Source organism: Condylura cristata, unplaced genomic scaffold (assembly GCF_000260355.1).
Source record: "Condylura cristata isolate star-nosed mole 26May11 unplaced genomic scaffold, ConCri1.0 scaffold00009, whole genome shotgun sequence".
NCBI classification, from domain to species: Eukaryota; Metazoa; Chordata; class Mammalia; order Eulipotyphla; family Talpidae; genus Condylura; species Condylura cristata.
The window spans coordinates 25,459,141-25,479,353 of record NW_004567110.1 but is presented as its reverse complement, the minus strand read 5'-3'; the positions used below and the strand labels follow the sequence as shown (position 1 = coordinate 25,479,353).

Sequence of the window (20,213 nt, the reverse complement as noted above, 5' to 3'; positions counted from 1 at the left end):
TGGCACAACTTGACAAGAGCATCTTGTCTCTTGGTTGAACCTCTCCTCCTGGATGTACAGACCTTACCTGTGTCCTTAGGGTCTCCCCTTCCTGTCCTCCCTGGGCAGGGATAGCACCCTCCTCAGCATTCCCTCTTCAAGAGCACTTTTTCTAAATAGGAAAGTCTGGATGAATACAAGCCACACAGAAAGTTTTCCCAACTGGATCTGTACAGCCAACTTGGCTCCTCAGATAACTCCCCGAGCGACGACAACATGTGATGGTCCTGGACACAGCAGCCTCTGCAGGAGTCCAGTGCAATCTGGCTGGACGCCAACATTGTGCCACCCGCCAAAGTCGTGACTGTCTTCAGGCACTCCCTTCAGCTGGGCACCAGTGGAGACATTCACAGACAGGTATTTTTGTCCTCTGGAATTCAGATTTTAAAAACTATATATTTACTTTTGAAATCTGACAGACACAGATGTGTGTGCACTGAATCAATCAGTTCTGTATTATGATAAAGGTTAAGGTCTTTCTCTTTCTTTATTAAGTGTGAAAGGATGCAGGAGAAAATCTAGACTCTTCTCATTCCGTCTGCCTGATGGCATGCATCCATTTTTCATGCCAAGGCCATATGTCAACAGGAGGTAACCGTGCAGAGCACAGTCCTATTAGCGGGACGTTTACTGGCAAATACCAGCCTTTGGGGCCTTCAAGCTGACTTTCCTGTGTGCCGAACCAGTTCTCAGCCCTGGAGGACAGTCCAAAGTCAAAACAGAAGAGGATATGAGGGTCTCCGTGTCCTGCCTTTCATTTACTGCTTCTGTGAGCAACAGCTTCCCTCCAGTATGCCCTGACTCTTGTTGATCAGCAACTTTATCGCAATGCTAGCCAACTGCTCTCTCTCCAGTCCTTTCTCTGCCATTTGCTCTGATTATTTTTTAGCCAGCAAATACCTTCCCTTCCTCTTTCCACTCTCTTTGGCTCTTTCCCTTAAAGGGAAGGTTTAGTCACTCCTGTATTCCATTCAAAATCAAAATAAAAATCCCCAATGTTTTTAGATGAGATCCCTAATAGTATCACTGAGAGAAATGACTTTCTTCCCAAGTTCTAAGATCATGGGAGAAAGACAATGCCTCTCGCTTTTATGAAGGTGTTTCCCAAATTATGGAGTGCATGGCACTATATTCAAGACAGTTTTAGGGAGTGCATAGTTATGGTGGATTTTGACTGTGTATTTATTTTAATGTGCATTACAGAAATACAGCTGGTATACAAATCTGCAATTTCACAGTTATTACTGTTTGTGGCACATGTAAGTTAAAATATAAAGTAGGAATGGTTTAAAGAAAAAGTATTTCATGAAAATAGCACAAACATAATGTGCAAATGCTAAAAATCGTGAAGATGAGAAATGAGTGACGAAAGCTTGGGAAATATCATTTGCTAGAAATGATCTGAAACTAGAACAAACAGAGCATGATGTCAGCCTTTGGCCACACTCCCTCCTTCAGCACAAAGCCCTGACCTTGGGACGCAGGGTGGGAACACAGCTGCTACCCAGCCTGGGGTTCACAATTTCACACTAGGAACCAAAACATGCAGAAATGTTTCTGAATGGATAAATCCAATTTGTAGCCTGCTGTAACTCAGGACAAGATTGTCATTGAGTTTATAGGACTGGTCCAGCTCTTCCAGTTTAGAGGTGAAAAGGTCCAGAGAGGTCACATGGCTTGTTCAGAACCACCACAGTGAATGGCAGCAGAACTAGAACGCAAGTCCCGAAGCTTGCTCATTGTAAATGTTGCCACATGAGTCTTTCTGATGCCCAGCAAGTCTTGACTCTCAATGACATTTAGCTATATTTAAGGCAGATGAAATCAGAGTGGTAACAGGAGGGGCGGGGGGAAAGAAAAGAGTAGCAGGCGTGGTAGTTGAGGACTCTTGTGGATTTCAGTCCAGAGGTGCAGCTGACAGCTGTATGTGACCCAGGCAGGAGAGCCTGGGTAAGTGATGGAAGCACTGAGCAGTCACTGGGTCCACCTGACACTATTACTATAGACAGCGCCCTCTTCTCAGAGCAAACTTCCACTTTTGACATTTAATTTTAGAATATTTAAAAATCTAGACCAGTTCCAAAGGCTGCACGAACCTGGCTTCCTTACTGTTATGGTCCTACATAACTCTGGTGTCCGTAACCCAAACTTCGTAGAAATCAGCATGGGCACAGTACTAGTAACTAAACCCGACTTTCTTCCCAGTGTCTGTCATTATTTTGTTGTGGCTCCTGGTTGCAGCCTAGGAGGCCACATTGCATTTGTGTCTCCTTCAGTCTGACACAGGTTCTGGTCTGTCCTCCCTTTTCATGACTTGGACACTTTAAAAAAGGTCAGGTGTTGCGTATACTTTCCCTCAGTTGGGGATTGTCTGGTATTTTCTCATGATTAGAGTAAGATGAGGGACTTGTGCCCACGGTGATGTACCCTTTACATCACCCAGCATCCAGGGCTGGGTGCTACCCACATGACTTCCCACAGTGTTCTTAACCTTGATCCCTTGCCCTATGTCGTGCTGGTAGGTTGAGCCACTGATTAGTTTCTCTTTTCCTTTCCATACCCCACCTGTGAAGCATGTCACTTAGCTCAGCCATTAACCAGAGAAAACAAACCTCTACCCCCTGCATGGAGAACTCGCAAAGAATCTGTGACACAGGTGACCTCAGTAATTAGTCAGAGGTGCTTTGAAGCCACATAAATATCTATTGCCCCTAAAAGGACTGCCCACTGATTCTAGGATTTACCAGTGCTGGAATATTTTAATAACAATTTTGTACTGCCCTTATTTCCTCATTTATGATTTGGATTATTCTGTAAGAAAGGTTTGCTCCTTCTCTCTTACTTATTTATTACTTATATCACTGTAGATTTAAGGATATCTATTTTATTCTTTCAGTGATGAGATCTCATTAATCACTTTTTTGTTCAAATTCTTTCAGTTTTGGCAAGTGGGAGTTGTCAGGGAGCTTTCAGCTAGACTCCTGTATCCTTGGATATGCATAAAGAAAACAACGTTTTAGCACCTCAACCCCTATGGCACCACAAGGTGCTCCAAATGAACCTTGCATTTTCTCAGCTTAGGTGGCGAATCAGTTCTAGAAACAGCCATTTCTCCAGAGTCTGGGTTCTTTTGGTCGGAGAAATGGTATCTTAGAAACCATTATCCATATCTTAGAAGCCAAGATATGGGATCTGGTTCTGTACATTGCTAACAGGGACAGCGCAGAAAAGCACCATAAAATATATGTATGTATTTATATATTCATATATATTTATATATGAACCCCTGCACACACATTATGTATATGTACCTTTATCAGAATATGTATAAATATGTGTGTATGAGTGTATATGTGTGTGTGCATGTGTGTGTGTATGTATACATGTGTATTTCTATCTACAAGTACAAATGTAAGATTTTGCTTTTTATCCACTCAGACGATACTGATGCTCCACTTTGTATCTAAAACTCTAGATCAGCTACTGTTATGGGTTGGCTTGTGTTCCCAAAATGATTTGTGGAATCTCCAACCCCAGAATGTCAAAGTGGCCTTATTTGCAAATAGGGTAGCTACAGATGTAACTAGTGAAGGTGTGGGCATGTGGCGAAGGGCAGCTCCTTAGTCCAGTGTGAGTGGTGTCCTTACAAGAAAACAGAAAAGACTGGTAAAAGGGAAGATGGTCATACGAAGAAAAACTAGAAGGAAGTTATGTTGCCGCAAACCAAGGGACACCTGGGGCTACCAGGAGCTAGAAGACACCAAGAAGGAGTTTCCCTAGAGCCTCTGCGGGAGTCTCTGCAGGCTGTCAATCCCTTCACTGGAGATTCAGCCTCAGAGAATAATGGTCCACTACTTTTAGCCATTCAGTTAGTGGTACTTTGTTACAGCAACCCTAGGAAACTAATCCAGCACCAATCTATTTGACTCTACTTCCTACCCCATATATACCTGATAGTACACAAATCATCCACTTTATTCCAAAGGCGACTTCAGTCACATCACATTCAAGACTGTCTGGGTCCCTCCCAGATGTCTGTCCTTGGTCGCAAAGATGGTGCCTGTTTCTGTTACATTCCCAGTACAGCATTAGGTACAAAGCAGGCACTCTGGAAAGATGTGCTGACTTGAACATCTACAGACTTCCTCTGTCAACCCATTGGACTAGCCCAGATGATGAACACATTTCGGTCTCAAGTTCTGGATGAAATTTTGCCCTTCTTCCTTCTCTCCTCCCTCACTCCTCTTCCTTCCTTCCACCCCTTATATTAGCATTCACTGGACACATAACATTCTAGACATTAAAGAATCATCAATGAACAAAAGAAAAATTATAATGTCGTCTTGAATGGCACTGTTACATTCTAATGATGGGGGAAAACTTCAAATTCTAGGTTATGATCTAGAATCAGAAATTATAAATCACCTCTGTCTGAATGGCAAATGAAATGGGGCACGAGAATGGGGCTCAATTTGGGATCAGCTGACCAGCTGTGGTCTAGCACCTCCTCCAGCTTTTCCACAACTCCTCTGGAGCCCACCAACCAAAGGCCTGGATGAACAGCTATGCTTTTCTTATGCAATTCCTAAATTATTTTCATCCTCTGAAGAAGAGAAATGAAAGAGGGAGAGGATAAAGGGGACGGGGGATGAGGCCGGAAAGAAAAAGGAGGCCAAAATGGGAAAAGTGATTCTCCTACAACATATTATAAAGCCAACCCTTCTTGAGTTGGGCCAGATTACTGTGTTAATACTTTTATCATTATTATTATGTCCTTAAATTAATAATTCAGTTGCATAATAATAATGGCCGAACAGTATTGCAAGGTCCCTGTATCCCAGGAAGTGGTTTAGGCATTCATCCACTTAGTCCCAATTACTCCTCACCACAATTCTATGAGACAAATACTATGATTTTCATCTCATATATGAAGAGCTGGAAGCTTGACTTGTTTCAAGTCCCCCAGTTAGTAAATAGCAAAGTCCAGCCAGATACAGATGTCAGAATTCTGGACTCCAAAGTTCTGACTCTGTCTCCAGAGAACTCCCTGCCCTACGGAAGGCACCACCTGGCAAGGGCTGTCCAGCCAAGGCAGTACTGAAACAGGATTTCCCGCTGCCAAAAGCCTCTTCATGGTGAACCCTGCTGCTGACTTGTCCTTTGCATCACTGCATTGTATCTTCTTCCTAACACATCTCTCCCAGCACACTGTCTCCTTGATGTCTAGGATATTTGGGTGACAGTTGCTGGATCTCCAATGGTCTCTCTCTATCTTTCCCAGCCCTGCTCAGTCTTTCATTCTCTCCTCATCATGTAAGTTAGCAGGGAGCAATTCTGCAAAGCATCCATTGAGCAAGTATACAGAAAAAACTGGGTCCATCATTAATTAGCAATTCTAGAACACAACGAATCAAATGTCAAGCCAAAATGTTGGAAGCACTGAAAACTGAAGCTGGAAGAAGAACATATACACATTCCAGGCCCCCACTCAGAAGGGACAAAAAAAAAGGAACCACACTCACAATTCAAATTCCAAAAGCTCCTGCACAAATCTTGGGATTGAGCATACATCAGTCACTGGGAGACAATCCCCATGGAACATCTCCCCCTCCGAGACAAACAGCTGCCTGTTCTAGTGGCAAGTTCATTTCTTTCCATTGTTTTCATGAGAGAAGCTTGGCTCCTCTTTATCCCCACATTTGTTCAAGTCTCTCCAGACATAGTCTTTCCTGTGAGATGGCCCCCAACTCTGGAGTTTCTTGCTCTTTGTCAGAGTAGAAGTCAGGTTGTAATAGCAATATTCCAGAGCCCAAAATAGACTGAATGTAGAGGCAGAGAAAGTGACGTTCATAGACGAAAGTCAGGATTCTCATATTTACTAGTTATTCTACCATAATTTAGAGAAGAAAGGAGGGCTGGAGTAGAAGTCCATCCAGATCAGACTCGCCCCAGATACCAACTCATTCTCCAGGGCACGCTGACATGCACGTGACAAGGGTGGGTTAGCCCTGTGATCCATGCCAGTATAAACTATCATTAGGAAGCAATAAGCATTCTGTTCACTTTGGGTTATTGTAGACTCTAGTTACTGCATGGAAGTCTAAAGTCACCAAAACATGAAGTCTGATGAATTCTCCAGGGGTGATATCACCATCATCACATACTTGTTCTGTACTTCTATAGAACATTAGGGTGTTAGGAGTCTTCAACTCCTCTTCTTACAGGCCATCTAATTTCCTTTTGGGTCTCAACTGGGCTAATGCCAAGCTTCAGGCCTGATGTCTATGCTTAAGGGAGTACACTTAATCCAGCCTGCCAGTCCACAGTCTAAGCACTCTGCGTAACTCCGTGGAGATGGAGGCAAGCAATGTCAGTTGAAAAGGAAAAGGAAAATACCCACCAAGACATTTATATGACACACTCATTATTGCTGCTGCTCAAGAGTAAATACTGTGGTGCATGTTGCTAAGCAAGTTGTCTCCTCAGTCCTTGGTAGCTCCATTAGTAACACAGGATGGGGCTGACTGTACTTTGAGACTGACAAGATGTTTTGCTTTACTTTTGTGAATAATCGGGCTCAGCAACCATTGCTTCCAACATAAAGCAAAAGCAGCTGCCTCCCTGCCCCTGGCTTGGATGCATGTTAGGACTCAATGGTAAATGTCCCATTGGGAAGTCTGAGGGTTCCCTGCTAACCCTCACTCATGGGGTCCTCGAGTCTTAAATACAAAAATTCACGAATTATTGAAAAAACACACACTTTTCATGAAATGCCTTTCTTTGTTGTGGTATATGGATATGCATCAGTGCTGGGAAACTGTGAATTTTAAATATACTTAAAGAGCTGGAGCAAAATGTTTCTATAAATTTTATTCAATCTCCTGATGGAAAGATGATGTTACTTTTAGGGTCCTTGTGAGAGTGACCAACTCTTAGGTCAGTCCCAGATCCTGCACTGAGGACAGCCCTTTGGTGTATAGATGCTAACATACTGTGTATAGATGCTAACATACTGTTCGGCGTGAGCTGGTAACTCTGATGGCTTTTGGCTCTTTTCCTAGGTACCCAGCATTCCCTGGTTACTCTAGATTCCTCGGTTACCCAGTATTTCCTACACAGTGGGCAGAAATAGTCTGCAAGAAAATAACCTCTTCAGCAGGATTGTACCAGGGGAATTCCAGAACTCTCACCTACTCTGAGACACTGCTTTTTGAAGTACCTTAGAGCACGGATCTGCTGCTGGTTCCCTAAGTTTAATGTCAAGACTTCAGGCAAGTTAATATCTCTTGCCTCTGTTTTCTTGCCTGCTATTTTAATAATCAGCGATATATATATAAAGTGCGTGAAACTGCATTCTTCTGAAAACTTCTGGCTTTGGAGCAGGACTATATGTTTGCAAGAGTCTTCAAACACCCCCAATTCGAAACACGCAAATCCTGCAGTCTGTCAGGGAGAATAAAGATGACTCCAGAGTCACCCTTAGCATCAGTATTTGCTGCTTCTGTATTTCACAGGAAGTCACTGACCTAATAAAGTTAGAAATTGCCAACATTCAAATTCCTATAACATCAAACTGTTGCTAATTATGGTTCTGGTTATATGCCATATATTTCCCAGAAATAATAAATGTTCCATGGAAAAGTAAGTGGTTGGGAAGGGTGGGAAAAACATATCCTTAATGTCCCTGTTTTTCTTGGCTATTAATATATGAAATAGGCAATGAACAATACAAACATTCAACTGAAACTACTTCTTAAACTTCAGAAAGACTTGCAAGTTAAAATTCTACATTCGAACACCACTGCCAAGCAACTCATCTGAAGCTCTTACATTTTAAATTTTGAAAAGCGCTCCTCATGTTCCAGGTGTCTTTCTTGATGGAAACTACAATGATAGATATTCAGCTAATGCCATGTGATTTTCATTTTCAGAAATACAGTTTTAGACCTCTTAAAAGTTTCAACATATTCTCTTGAGCTACATAAAATGAAGAAAACCATTTTGGTTTTAAATATAATTGTGTTTTTGTGGGTTTTTTTTCATACTAGGAAAAACTTCTCTCAAATGCCTTTTCCATATTGCTATTTAACAGACTAAATGTTTAGCCTGCTAAGCTCCCTTTATTTTACTTAGTGAATTTGAATGCAATGGACTTTTGTAACTACCCAGTAAAAGAAAATTAAATTATTGATCAAGTTATCTTCATTTATAAAAGTCATACTTGCATTTTGGAGACCTGGGGGGGGGTATGTTTTATTTTAGCAGATTTTGCACTAAACAGGATATATTTTCACAATAAATCAGTTGGTACTTTCATTCATTCCTACTTTCTGATACAAGGAGCCATGATAACTCTATTGGTACTAAAAGGTAATCAAAATTTAACGTAAGCCACTTTGGAGACAGGTGCTAATATATATAGCATGCCATTACTACAAGTAATAAATGCACTCCCACATGACAGGCAACATGAGATACTAAAATCATAATGATCGAAAAAGTAGATCTAGACACCGTGTTGATGAAGCTTACAGTCCATGGATGGTTCTGCATAAAGGGTGATCTGTGAGTCAACACCACCCCACAGGCTTTCTTATCAGACTGTAGCAGAAGTACAGATATTGCAAGTAAATTGTTTAGCTGTTTTTGCAACCATGGGACATAACTACACACCTACTGGGTGAGCAAATAGACTCACTTTGTGGAATGGAGTATGGGCCGACATGGAAATTGCTGAACTCGGATAGTGAATGTCATGTAGTGGGATCTAAGATGGACAGGAGAACAGGAATATTAAAAATACACAGTCCATCTCATAGATAATCTGAGAGGCAGTAGTCTAGTGCTTTCCAACGAGACAGAGACAGGACAACAAGAAGAAGAAGTCAGAGAGGGAAGTGGGGAGACAGAAAGAAGGGATGAGGGGAGGTGGGCCTGGAAAGGGCCAGGAGGGCAGAGACCTCAGCAAGAAAAGAGGTGAAGGTGGTAGTTCAGTGATGACCACAGCCCCTAGGTCATGGCAGTTGGAGTGTGATGAGGGACAGGACAGAGGGAGGTAAAGGAGATAAATCTAGAAGGAGCATCTGCACCAGCAGGCAGAGAATTAGATGAAAAAGCATACATGAACTTTATTTTTGAGACAATTTGCAATTCCTATGCATTCCTGAACATGACAGTAGCCTGACAGAATTCTCTGTTTTACCAGAATAATATTGATAATATTTGAACATGATACTTTGAAGCAGGAAGACTTTAGATAAAGTAAGTAATATTTGTTAAAGGAAATTAAAAAAAAATTTTAGTGGTGTCATATATTAGTCATATGCCTAGTCAAATTCATACCATCTCAAGTCTTCCCGGGCAACACAGCATAATCAAAAAACACTTTGGAAGATATAATCATGTATTATTAAAATGATTTTGAAATGCCACTTCTTAGCTTAACAGTGACAGAGAGAACACACTTTCTCCCCATTTTCAGAAATTTTGATTAAACTACACATATTAAAGGAACATTAAACCAATATACCATTTGCAAGAATTTATACTAAAATATCAAGTGCCATCACTAAGGGACAGAGTGGCCCTTCTTTTTCTCTGTTGTTCTTGACTTCATATAAAACTAGAATTGAACTCATTAAATTGCGCCATCTATGTCTCTATGTGTCATCAAAAAGTTATAAATTCTTGTAGCTGATTGCATTGGAGTCTTATGGTATTAAGATTCCAATAAATATATTCTTTAACAAACAGTTGAACCACTAAGTAAATCTTAAACATAGAAGGCAAAATTTTGTAAGATTTAACAAAATATAACATGGCTCTCAAAGTGTATACTCCCCCACCCACTAGACAACTGCATCACCACAGTAAAGTTTTACACAATTGGTGGAATAAAAGTTTATAGTCTTCTAATTCTGGTTTTATTATATTTGTCATTATGATTTAAGAACTGTAGAACTGTGAATGTACCATTCTGTTGAAATGAAAGCTATGCATTTAAAATTGGACACATTTGTAATACAATGACAGTGAGAGTTAAAACATAGCCATTGGTTATGGATTGACAACTGAAACAATGATTCTCAGAGCCATTTTGCCTCTCCTAAAAGATGCAAGACAATGTGGGGGTGACTGTCCTGTCAGGGTGGGCCACTGCACCAGAATTCTATGAAACATCCAGACCACCTCACAATAGTACTAGCTGGTCCAAAATGTCAACAGCCCTATCTCAGACCATGGCCACCTCAATACTTTGGTACACTAAGTTCAAACACTTTGGCATCAGTCCAACTACTCCTATTTTCCCCACAATCTGCATCAAGTTATCAAATCCTTTTGGCTTGTGGTTAAAGTAGAAAGGGATCTCTCCTCACTACTGCTACTGCCCTTGGGCATCTCTACCTCTCTTACACACACACACACACACACACACACACACACACAAATGTTAGTTGTGCTACACCTGAAAAAGCCTGTAAATAGATCACACAACTATGCACCCACCTTTCCTCTTGGCAGACACCGAAATAATCACTTTGGTTCAGTCAAAATGAAAATCAAAAACAAAGAAATTCCTGAATATTTAAAACAGATCAGTTTTATGCCTCCCTTTGATACAGTGACACATATGGTGATTTTTGCAAAGACTAAAAGTGCCCTCACAGGTGTCCTGGCTGAGTTCCACTGAATGTGTTGCTCCCCATGCAGACATGCAAACACCACCTCAGGAAGTCTTCCAACAGAACTTCAGAAAAGCCCAGCATGACTGAAAACTCAACAAGATTCCAGGAATGTACTATTACCTGAGTTACAAGTCTGATGACTTTCAGATGCAACTATGGGAAATGTAGCAAAGAACTCGGGTCCATAGATGTGGGTAGCAGACCCTTCATGAATAACAGAGTTTTGTTCAATGTCAATTGGGACTAATGATGAGAAAAAAAACTGACTTGACACTGAAGGAAGCTACTTGGACCTGCTTTCGTTTGTTCTATGTTGTTTCACTTAAAGTCAGGTTCCAAGAACCAAGTGACACATTAAGAGAGGACTTATTATATGTTGACGGTAAGACTTTCTAGGGACTTTATAAAGCATATTAAGTCTATAATAAGATACACTAAGTACTTTTTGTTAAAAAAAAAAAAAAGAGAGAGAGACTCTACCTTATTGACTAATCCTCGTTCAGTGCTAGTCTGAGTTATTTTTATTCCTTTTACTCCCCTCACCACTCCAAGACAGTAAGGTGTATGGTGAGGAGTCATTAGCTTCTCAGAAATAAGAACAAATAAAAATCTAACAGTTCCTTCTCTTCTTTTCCTCTATTAGAATTTCTCCAGTGTTTGCCTGTAAAGAACACCTGTGCTGAGGATGGTACCCATGCTGCTAATCCAGATAACTTTTATTCAACTAAACAAAGGAGTAACCAGTTAGATGCAACTCAAGATATATGAGAGCTATTTTTTAAAATTTCATCTAAAGACCTTCACAACACTTTAGAAAAAAAACTTATTGCAAAATCTATATATTTGCTTATCAGTGATCATCTGTTCCACTAGAATTTAAGGTCCATGTGAACAGGGATTTTGTCCTGTGTTTAATGGCAGAATGAGTGATTGATTGACTGACTGACTGACTGATTGACTGAATGAATGAATGTCTTCTCCCACAATACAGAGCCATTATACGGCTGTAAACTCCTATGCTCACAGTAAGGAAAGGAGACAATAGGAATAACTCCATATTATGAATGACTCATGCCCATTCATTCATTTATTTGTTCTTTACTAATTTTTCATGATTTGTCTCTGCCACCTCGCTAGCTATCCTTCAAATCATGTCCCTGTTGCTCTTCAGCAACCTAGCTTGGCTAGGTTCTCGGAAAGCTCCACGTTCCTTTCTATCTCAGGGGCTCTTTCCAGAATACTCTCCTCCCCACCCCCAAACCTTCTGAAACTTCCTCAGGGAAGCCCTCCCTGATCAACATGGGAGCACTAAGAGAAAATATATGGATTTCTTGGGAATCCAGATGAAATAATTTAGTAAGGGTGTCAAAAACACCCAAGACAGCAGGAAGAAATCATTGTAAACCTAGAGTTTGTTCATATATTTTACTCTGAAATAGTTTCTTTACATGTATCTTCCCTACAACTGTAACCGGGATCTCTGTCACAGAAATTTTTTACTAGAGAGTCTGAAATTCTTGAACAAAATTCCAGGAAGTCCAGGAAGTAGAAGCCTATAAGCTAACTTAAGCCATTCCTTTGGAAATCACTAGCTGGAAGTTTAGCCTCTGCAAAAGAGGTGGCGCCTCCACTCTGCCTTTTTCATTCCTTTCTTGAACTGACAGTAGTAGAGCAAGGAGTGGTTTCTTCACTGTCTCAAGAGCTGCCTCAGCCAAGTCTTCCCCTTGTGAGGCTGGTAGATGCCTTGCATCTATAGCATGAATTCCTGCAGTCCCACCTTGTTCCACATAAACTAGAGGAGGAGTAGAATTTATTTTGTGCTCCATCTAGAAAGTACTCTTCAGTGAGGAATCATGATCACAGACACATAGGAGAGCCTGCATGTGTGAGGAAACACAGAAACAAGCAGAAGCCAATGGCAGACATGACTGATCCATGTCGGGGGGAGAAGTTCTCCCATCCACATTTTACATCTTTAGAAAAGAATACACAGCTTCCTATTATTCTTTAATTTGATGGGGCATCTAATGCAATGAATATTGCCCTGCTTACGATTACACTCTCCATAAGCAGTTCAATCAGAGCATCACAGGAACCTCTCGGATTGCCTAGTCACTACCAGTTTAAATATACAACTCGATCTTCGACTCTGTCGTTGGAGCTTAGTTCTCAATGTCATGGTAAAGGATGTCTGATTGCAAACATTTTATTACTGTTCTAGAGGTCTCGTGAAAAGAACTGCCTACCAGGTTTTGGTTTTTGTTTTTGTTTTTCTCTTTTAAAATACAGTTTTTGTATCATCTGTAAGAACAACACAAATGGGCATGTTGCAAAATCAAACCCTGGCGCTTTCATGTACATGGGCACAGATCCTTTCACATTTTCAGCAGTCTCTGGACATTGCTCTAGCAAAACTCTGATTCTGGAAGCTGCAAGCCACCAATCTCTTAAAAACATTTTTAGCAGTCAAAACACACCAAAAAAAGTAAAGATTTTTAATATGACGGGGGTGGCCCAGTCCAAATTTGTCCCAAATTTGGAACAAAGAGTTTTGCTTTCACTTTCTTGTTACCATCCAGATGAGCCATGTTGCTCATATAATTCCTAATTAAACTCTAGAGAGCTAGTGGAGATAAAGGAAGTGGATGAAAATTACATAAGTACATTAAGGTTTCATTTACATCAACTATTTCCCTTCCATATAACTTATGTGAAATACAAAATAAGGTTTGTTCTTATCAACATTTATTTTACTCCTGCCATTTGCTCCTCATTCACAACTACTTGGCCAAATAAATCTTAGACCAATATCCATGCTTTATTTACAAAGAGTCTCAAATAGTATTACCAGGGCCTATTTAACCTTGCTCACAAAACTTAGCTGGTTCTTGTCTGGGACCATTAACATATTTTGAAAAATTTCCAAGAAATTCATATGCCAGTAGATTTCCCTCCCTAAAAGGCCAGTTTCCTAAGTATTCAATGAGAGAGCTTTTGAGACCCATATCAACAAAATGAGAAAGTAATACTGTTCCTATCTAAACAGGAAATTCACTATTGTGGCTATTGTTGCCCTAATTATACTATAGTAGAATTTCAGAACAATCTTTTCTGAACCTGGAAACATCCCATCCCCTCTTCAATTTTCCATTCCAAATAAGCAGATTTGGAAAGTAAGGAGAGGCACATATGTATTGCCTCCCCCCACCCTCCAGAAAACAGGTCAGGTTTTACTTCATTATCACTTGTTTTTTTGTTTTCTTTTTTTTTTTTAAGTAAATTTCTATCAATTAAATAGGTTTCTACTTAATCAGGGTCACCACAGAAGAGAACGGCATTTTTCAACTTTTGAATGGATGTACAGTTTTCTCTTCAGTAACATACAAATTCATTGAGAGTTTAAAATGCAGATATAAAGCTCATGATAAAGCCTTTGCGGTAGATGTAAGCAGCATTTCTATCAACCTGACCCCCGACACAACAAACACACACCACCTAAGTGGGACACCATGTCTCTCTACTCGGGGCCATAGTCTACAGCATTTGAAACCCAGGCATCCCAAAAAGTTAAGAAAGTAACTCACAATGTACAGTCAATGCAGCTTCTTAGACCTCAAAGCCTTGCACGTATCACGGCAGATTTTATCACCAGCAGCTCAAGGGCCCTGTAAATGAGATCGCTCATAATCAATGAATCTTTTACTCCAACATTTGACAACTCAGTAAGAAGTTTATGTAAGGCTGTTACTTTTTATTTTATTTTTTTTTTCTGTAGTTGCCTTTGCAAACAGGAAACAGGAAACAGACCTACAAGAATACTGACATACCTCAATCTAATGGGTCTTTTGTTCAAAGTGCTCTGGGGAGTGAGCTAGTTCCACAGGCTAGAAGTCCCCAAAAGAACAGAGACTCAGGTCGTAGCATTTCACAGTCTAAAATCCTTTCAGTAGATAATATGTAGGCAACTTATTAGAGGAGTCACAGGCATTCTTAGTAACGTTATAGCCTTAATCATAGAAAAGCTATAAGCTTCAGAACACACTCAGGTGTATATATGTTTATATATAGGGGTGTATGTGTAGATATGTATCTATACATATTAATATATTAGGTTTATATTATTTAAAATAATAGTCAAGGAATATTTTTCCTGGAATATATGGAAACTATAATTTAGGAAACTTTTGATGACAAATAACAGAAAATCCAATTTAAACTCACAGATATAAATAAAGAACAAAACAAGGAAATATTTTGCTTCATTGAGCCGGGAGCAAAAAGGCCCAGATCTGATGTTGCTCTTGGAAAGCCAGGGATTCACCCCATCATTCGATTTTCTGCAGTTCTCTTGACATGAATCTTCTCTGCAGACACACAGCTCCTTCTGCTGCCTTCCATCATTATGCCAAAAGTAAGCTGCAGAAGGTGAAGACCACAACCCCACCTCAGAGTTCAGTGTTAGGCACTAAATTCTGAGGCTGCTCAGATTGCCTGCTGCTGAATTGGTCTTATACTCTGCTGAATGCCTTTAAAGCAAGCAAGGCTGTTCCCTGGCAGCAAAGGGAGGTTCATTCCAAAGAAAAATCACATAGAAAGACATTCAGGATAATGTTCAGGATCATGTAAGGAAGGGAAAAGGGGACAGAGTGGGGAAGGGGAAAGAAAACAACACTACAATTTTTCACAAGAATATGAATTCAAAGATGGGTATTTGAGGATGTGATTCCATGAAAACCCTATATGTGAAAGACAAGCTAAGATCAAGAGCTATTATGTACTCAAGTCTTCACAATTAGCCTAACTTGCTATTTACATCACACTTGCTCTCTGAGACTACAGTCCAGAATCTTTCCTCTTTGTTCATGAAATACACCTTACAGCACACAAAGTGCTCTCGTATTTGGTCAGGCACACAGCCCTGCTCATGGTGGCAGGCATTCCCCCTGGCAGCTTGGAGCGAGGGGTAGACCTGTCTCTCCAATGCCAGGCTCTCCTTTCCCCTTACAGCACTTTGATTTCCTAGGGAGCAGCAATTATCCCATTAAAACTATAGGTAAGGACCAGAAAGTGGAGCAGTTTTGGCTTGGCGGTGTGAGCTGAAGTTACTAGGTGGGGCTCCCAGAGAAGCACTTTAAAAGGGCTCTGGCATTTGCTTTTTGCTCTCTGCCTCTCCTCTCCTTCCAGCCAGAAGTAGACATCTGGTGATCACTAAGTGGCAAGCTGAAGACAAGCCACATGCTGTGAAGACTACGTTAGGAGAAGGAGCGGCAGCCCTGTCTGGCTTCCTGCACCTGGCTCTCACAAGAGAAAAATAAACCGCTTGGTTAAACTGCTGAACAAGGCTCTTGGTACCTTCAGCTGACCACACCCCAGACCCAGAGAGGCTCCACGACCAGGTTATGACAGGTCAAGGTTTAGTCCCAAGTCTCTTGATGTCCAGTCCAGGGACATTTCCCATGAACAAACATTTATGCTTCCCTTCTCAACAAATAACCCACTTAAATGCACCCATAGTTCAAATGATGATGGGGAGGGGGGGCTCATTGGTTTTGTTTTGGTTTCTTCAGCTTTTTAAGATCTAAAACTCAAACACATGAAAAATTGCTCAGACAAAAATGCTAAGAAAATGTAGGACATTTGACCAAAATCTCTTTCAAGGATACCTAAAGAAGAAATAGCCATTTTTCCAAATCTTATTGTGGATGAGTTTTTTTTTTTTCTCTCCAATTTCTCATTCACCCAGTCATTAAAAGACAACAAAGGGTTTCTTCATCCATTTCCACATCTGAGGAGCTGGGAAGTCACCATTCTTTCCTAGTATCAAGTAGAAGTCAACAACTGCCCCAGATGGTTAAGAGAGAGGAGAACACAGAGCTCACAGTTGCTCTCAAGATCGAGAAACCAACAGGACACTACAGGGGTGATGGCTTTTAGACTCACCAAGGAGCCACTATGGCAGCCAGAGTAGGAAAACCTGAACTGTAACTGAGGAATTACTGGGGTCGCCCTGGGGCCAACTCTCCAGGCAGACCCAATCATCGGGGGCCTCCCAATATTATGAGATGTATTTTCAGGTGCTCTAGCTGATTCCCAAGGCACACAGAAGAAAATCTTAGGATTCCTGAAGAGGCAGGGGTAAGGAGCCATGGTGAATACCACAGAGCATTCAGTTCCTGACAGGGCCTGCCACAGATGAAGCTGTTAGCCAGCGCCGAAGCTGCTGGGGTAATATCAGAGTGTAACTGAGCTGAAGAACAGGAGTACGCCAACTGCAGCCAGCTCTCGCTGTCCTGTTTCACCTAAATAAGCTCATAAGCTCATAAAGGACTGAGGCCTAATCACAGGACTAGAGAAAGCTTCCTCTCCCATAAGTCTCACCACCACATTACTGAAGCGCTACTTACAGCAGATCTTTCAATCTGCACATCATGTCTGGCTATCAAAAAAAAATTACAAAGCATATCAAAAGGTAAAAAACACAACTTGAAGAGACAGCATCAGAACCAGACATGGCAGAGAGTTGGAATGAGAAGACAACAGAGCTCTCCAGAAGATTGCAATCATACACTCATCCAAAAGTCAAGGAGCAGTCATCCCCAAAATCAATTCCAGAAGGATTAAGGACTTAGTATTGAAAAACAAAACATTAGAACTTGTGGAAGAAAATAAAGAACATCTTTCTGACCTCCAAATGGGAAAGGGGTTGAAACAACAGTGGTTTGCATTGTTGTTGGTACTTGGGAGGGTGGGAGCTTCCCCTTCGGATGTAGTTACTTGGAGCTTCCAGCACCAAGGTACCCTCAGCTGCCACCACATTACATTTGCTCCTGCAACTGGATTCTCACCTGTTCTCTGCCCCCTGCCTCCTCTGGTTGCTCAGTTCTATAGTCAGCTTTCAAGGGTTAGTTTTGAGGTTTGTCTATCTGTTCCTTTGATTGTTTTCTCTATATTTCACACAGAAGTGACACCATCCCATATTATCTTTCTCCTTCTGACTTATTTCACTTAGTGGCAAGGAAAATAATTTTTTTTTTTTACTTTTTTTTTTTTTTATTAAAAAGTTTATTTTTACATCATTTTTCACATTTTTTTTTCATCTCAATTGTAATCCCCATGGGTTTCCCATCACCAAATCACCCCTGTGCCACCACCATAGTCCCGTGCATTTCCCTCCCTTCCCTGCGCCCCCGCTTTTGATCCCCTTCCCCACTCCACCCCCCCAGAATGTCTCTGGTCTATGGTTGTTCATTATTTTTGTTATTTTCTCGCCTGGTCCATTATACTCCTGCTATGAGTGAAACCATCCGGTATTTAGGAAAATAATTTTTAAGAAAGGTATAAAAGTGCTACCCACAAAAGGAAAGACAGCTAAATCGCTCACCATCATGTTAGGTACCTGTTCTCAAAATGTACAAAAAAGAAAGCAGAAACATGCACCTAGCTGCTATAAGTTTGCAACAAAGAAAGCCAACAGAAGATCAGTGTTCAGAGTATACAAATCAAGATGAAGAAGTAAGAACAGATAACACAGTAGAAAAATATGATCTGACACATTGTGAAAGGGGAGGAAATAAGAATGGTGAAGGAACACACGCACAGTGAGCAACCTTTCTTGTAGTCCGGAAAACGCACATTAAACTGATTGTGGAGTACGGTTGATATAACCACTTGGGAACAATTTAAGCTCAAAAAGAGGTTACACACCCTGTAACAGAGCAATTCCATTTCTGCAATATTCTCTAGACAAATTCATATTTTCCCTGGAAGATATACACACTAGGTTTATAACAACATTATTCAAAACAACAAAAGCTAGATTTCACAGACATGTCCACCAATCAGAGAGAAAATAAACAAATTGAGCTGGAATGTGGAGTATTGTACAGTTGGGAAAATCAATACATCACAACTACATGCAGCAACTTGGGGAAGCCTTGGAAACAATGAAAAACAACAATAACAATAATATATAACTATATACAGACAATGGCTTTTTACAGATAAGGCCTAAGAATAGCAAATCCAAACAATATTTTGGTTTAGCTAAACCCACAGACAATACATTTTTACAGTTCTATATTATTTTATCACATATGAAAATTCATGTAATTAACATTGCAATCAAGATTAGACGCAGAAGTCCATCCTCCTATCATTCGTGGTGATGCCCAGTCCCTCTGTGCTTGTCCTTTATCCTGGAAGCCAGTCAGCTGTGTGTATCGATAGTTTGTTCCTTTTTATTGCTGAAAAATAGCCCATGGTGTGACTGTATCACAATTTGATTAACCACTCACCCACTGGGGGACATTTTGTTTATTTCCAATTTTTGACTATTACAGATAAAGCTGCTGGGGGAAATTGTGTACAGGTTTTTACATGGATGCAAGTTTTTATTTCTGTAGCACCTATGCCCAGGAGAGTGACTGTTGGGTTATATATTAAATTTGTTTAGTTTGTAAGAAACTGCTAGGTTTTCAAGAGAGACTACAATTTTAACCATAAGAGATTCTGTTTTTTTCATTTCCTTGCCAGCATTTGGTAATAGTACTATTTACTATAGTTGTTTTAATAAGTGTGTAGTGAGTAGTATTTTATGATCATCATTTGTGTTCCCGAATAGCTAGTAATGGTGACATCTTTTCATGTGCTGATTTGCTATATATTTATTCTTTTCAGTGAAATGTTTCTATATAATTTTCCCATCCTCTAATAGAGTGATTCTTTTTTTGGCTTGAGATTTTTATATCATCAAGATATAAGTCTTTTGTCAGGTATGTGTTTTGTAAACATTTTCTCAGCCTATAACTTCTTTTTATCCTCTAATAGAGTTCTTCAGAGAACAAGTATCTTTAATTTGGATGCAGTCCAATATATTTATTTTTAGAGATCATTCTTTTGAATGATCAGTATTATATTTAGCAGCTGTTTCCTGTAAATAGTATATAATTGGGTTGTTTTTAAAATTCATTGTATTAATTTTGTCTTACAGTATTTCTATACTTAAGATCATTTATAGTTAATACAACTATTGATATGCTTAGCATAACGCCTATTCTTTTACTTGCGTTTTGTTTATTATCTATTTTCTCTCTTTTTTTTTTAAAGATTTTATTTTATTTGTACATACAGAACTGGGGTACAGGCCATAGGCTCAGGGGCGGTGAGAGGCTTCACCAGAGACAGAGCAGGGAACAGAACAGGCAGATCTACGAAGTACACTGCTGAGGGGAGCAGCAGGCGTGTCAGGAGAGGTCTGCCACGCCATGTGGTCACCTCTGGGGCAGGCGGGGATCGAACTCATGCAGAAGTGGCTTTAGCTTCTCAGTGAAGTGATTTAACCCGCTGTGTCACCAGGGAGGGCCTATTTTCTCTTTTTTAATTATGCACTTTCATCCTGACTGTGGATTGTTGAACATTTTTTAGAACTCTCTTTTCATTTATCTATAATATTTTATGTATACCTCTCTATGTAGCTTTTTAAATGGCTGC

General features: G+C 40.3%; 1 protein-coding gene across 2 annotated transcripts in view; it reads right to left on the bottom strand.

The window, feature by feature from the left end:
- NCALD (neurocalcin delta) overlaps positions 1-20,213 on the bottom strand; it is a 312,691-nt gene that overhangs the window by 115,312 nt on the left and 177,166 nt on the right. Inside the window, exon 4 of one of the 2 annotated variants that reach the window (XM_012722992.1) lies at positions 14,309-14,389. The exons of the other annotated variant lie outside the window; for it this stretch is intronic. The gene's annotated coding sequence lies outside the window, so the exon portion shown is untranslated. The remainder of the gene's footprint in view (positions 1-14,308; positions 14,390-20,213) is intronic. 2 annotated transcript variants of the gene reach the window in all.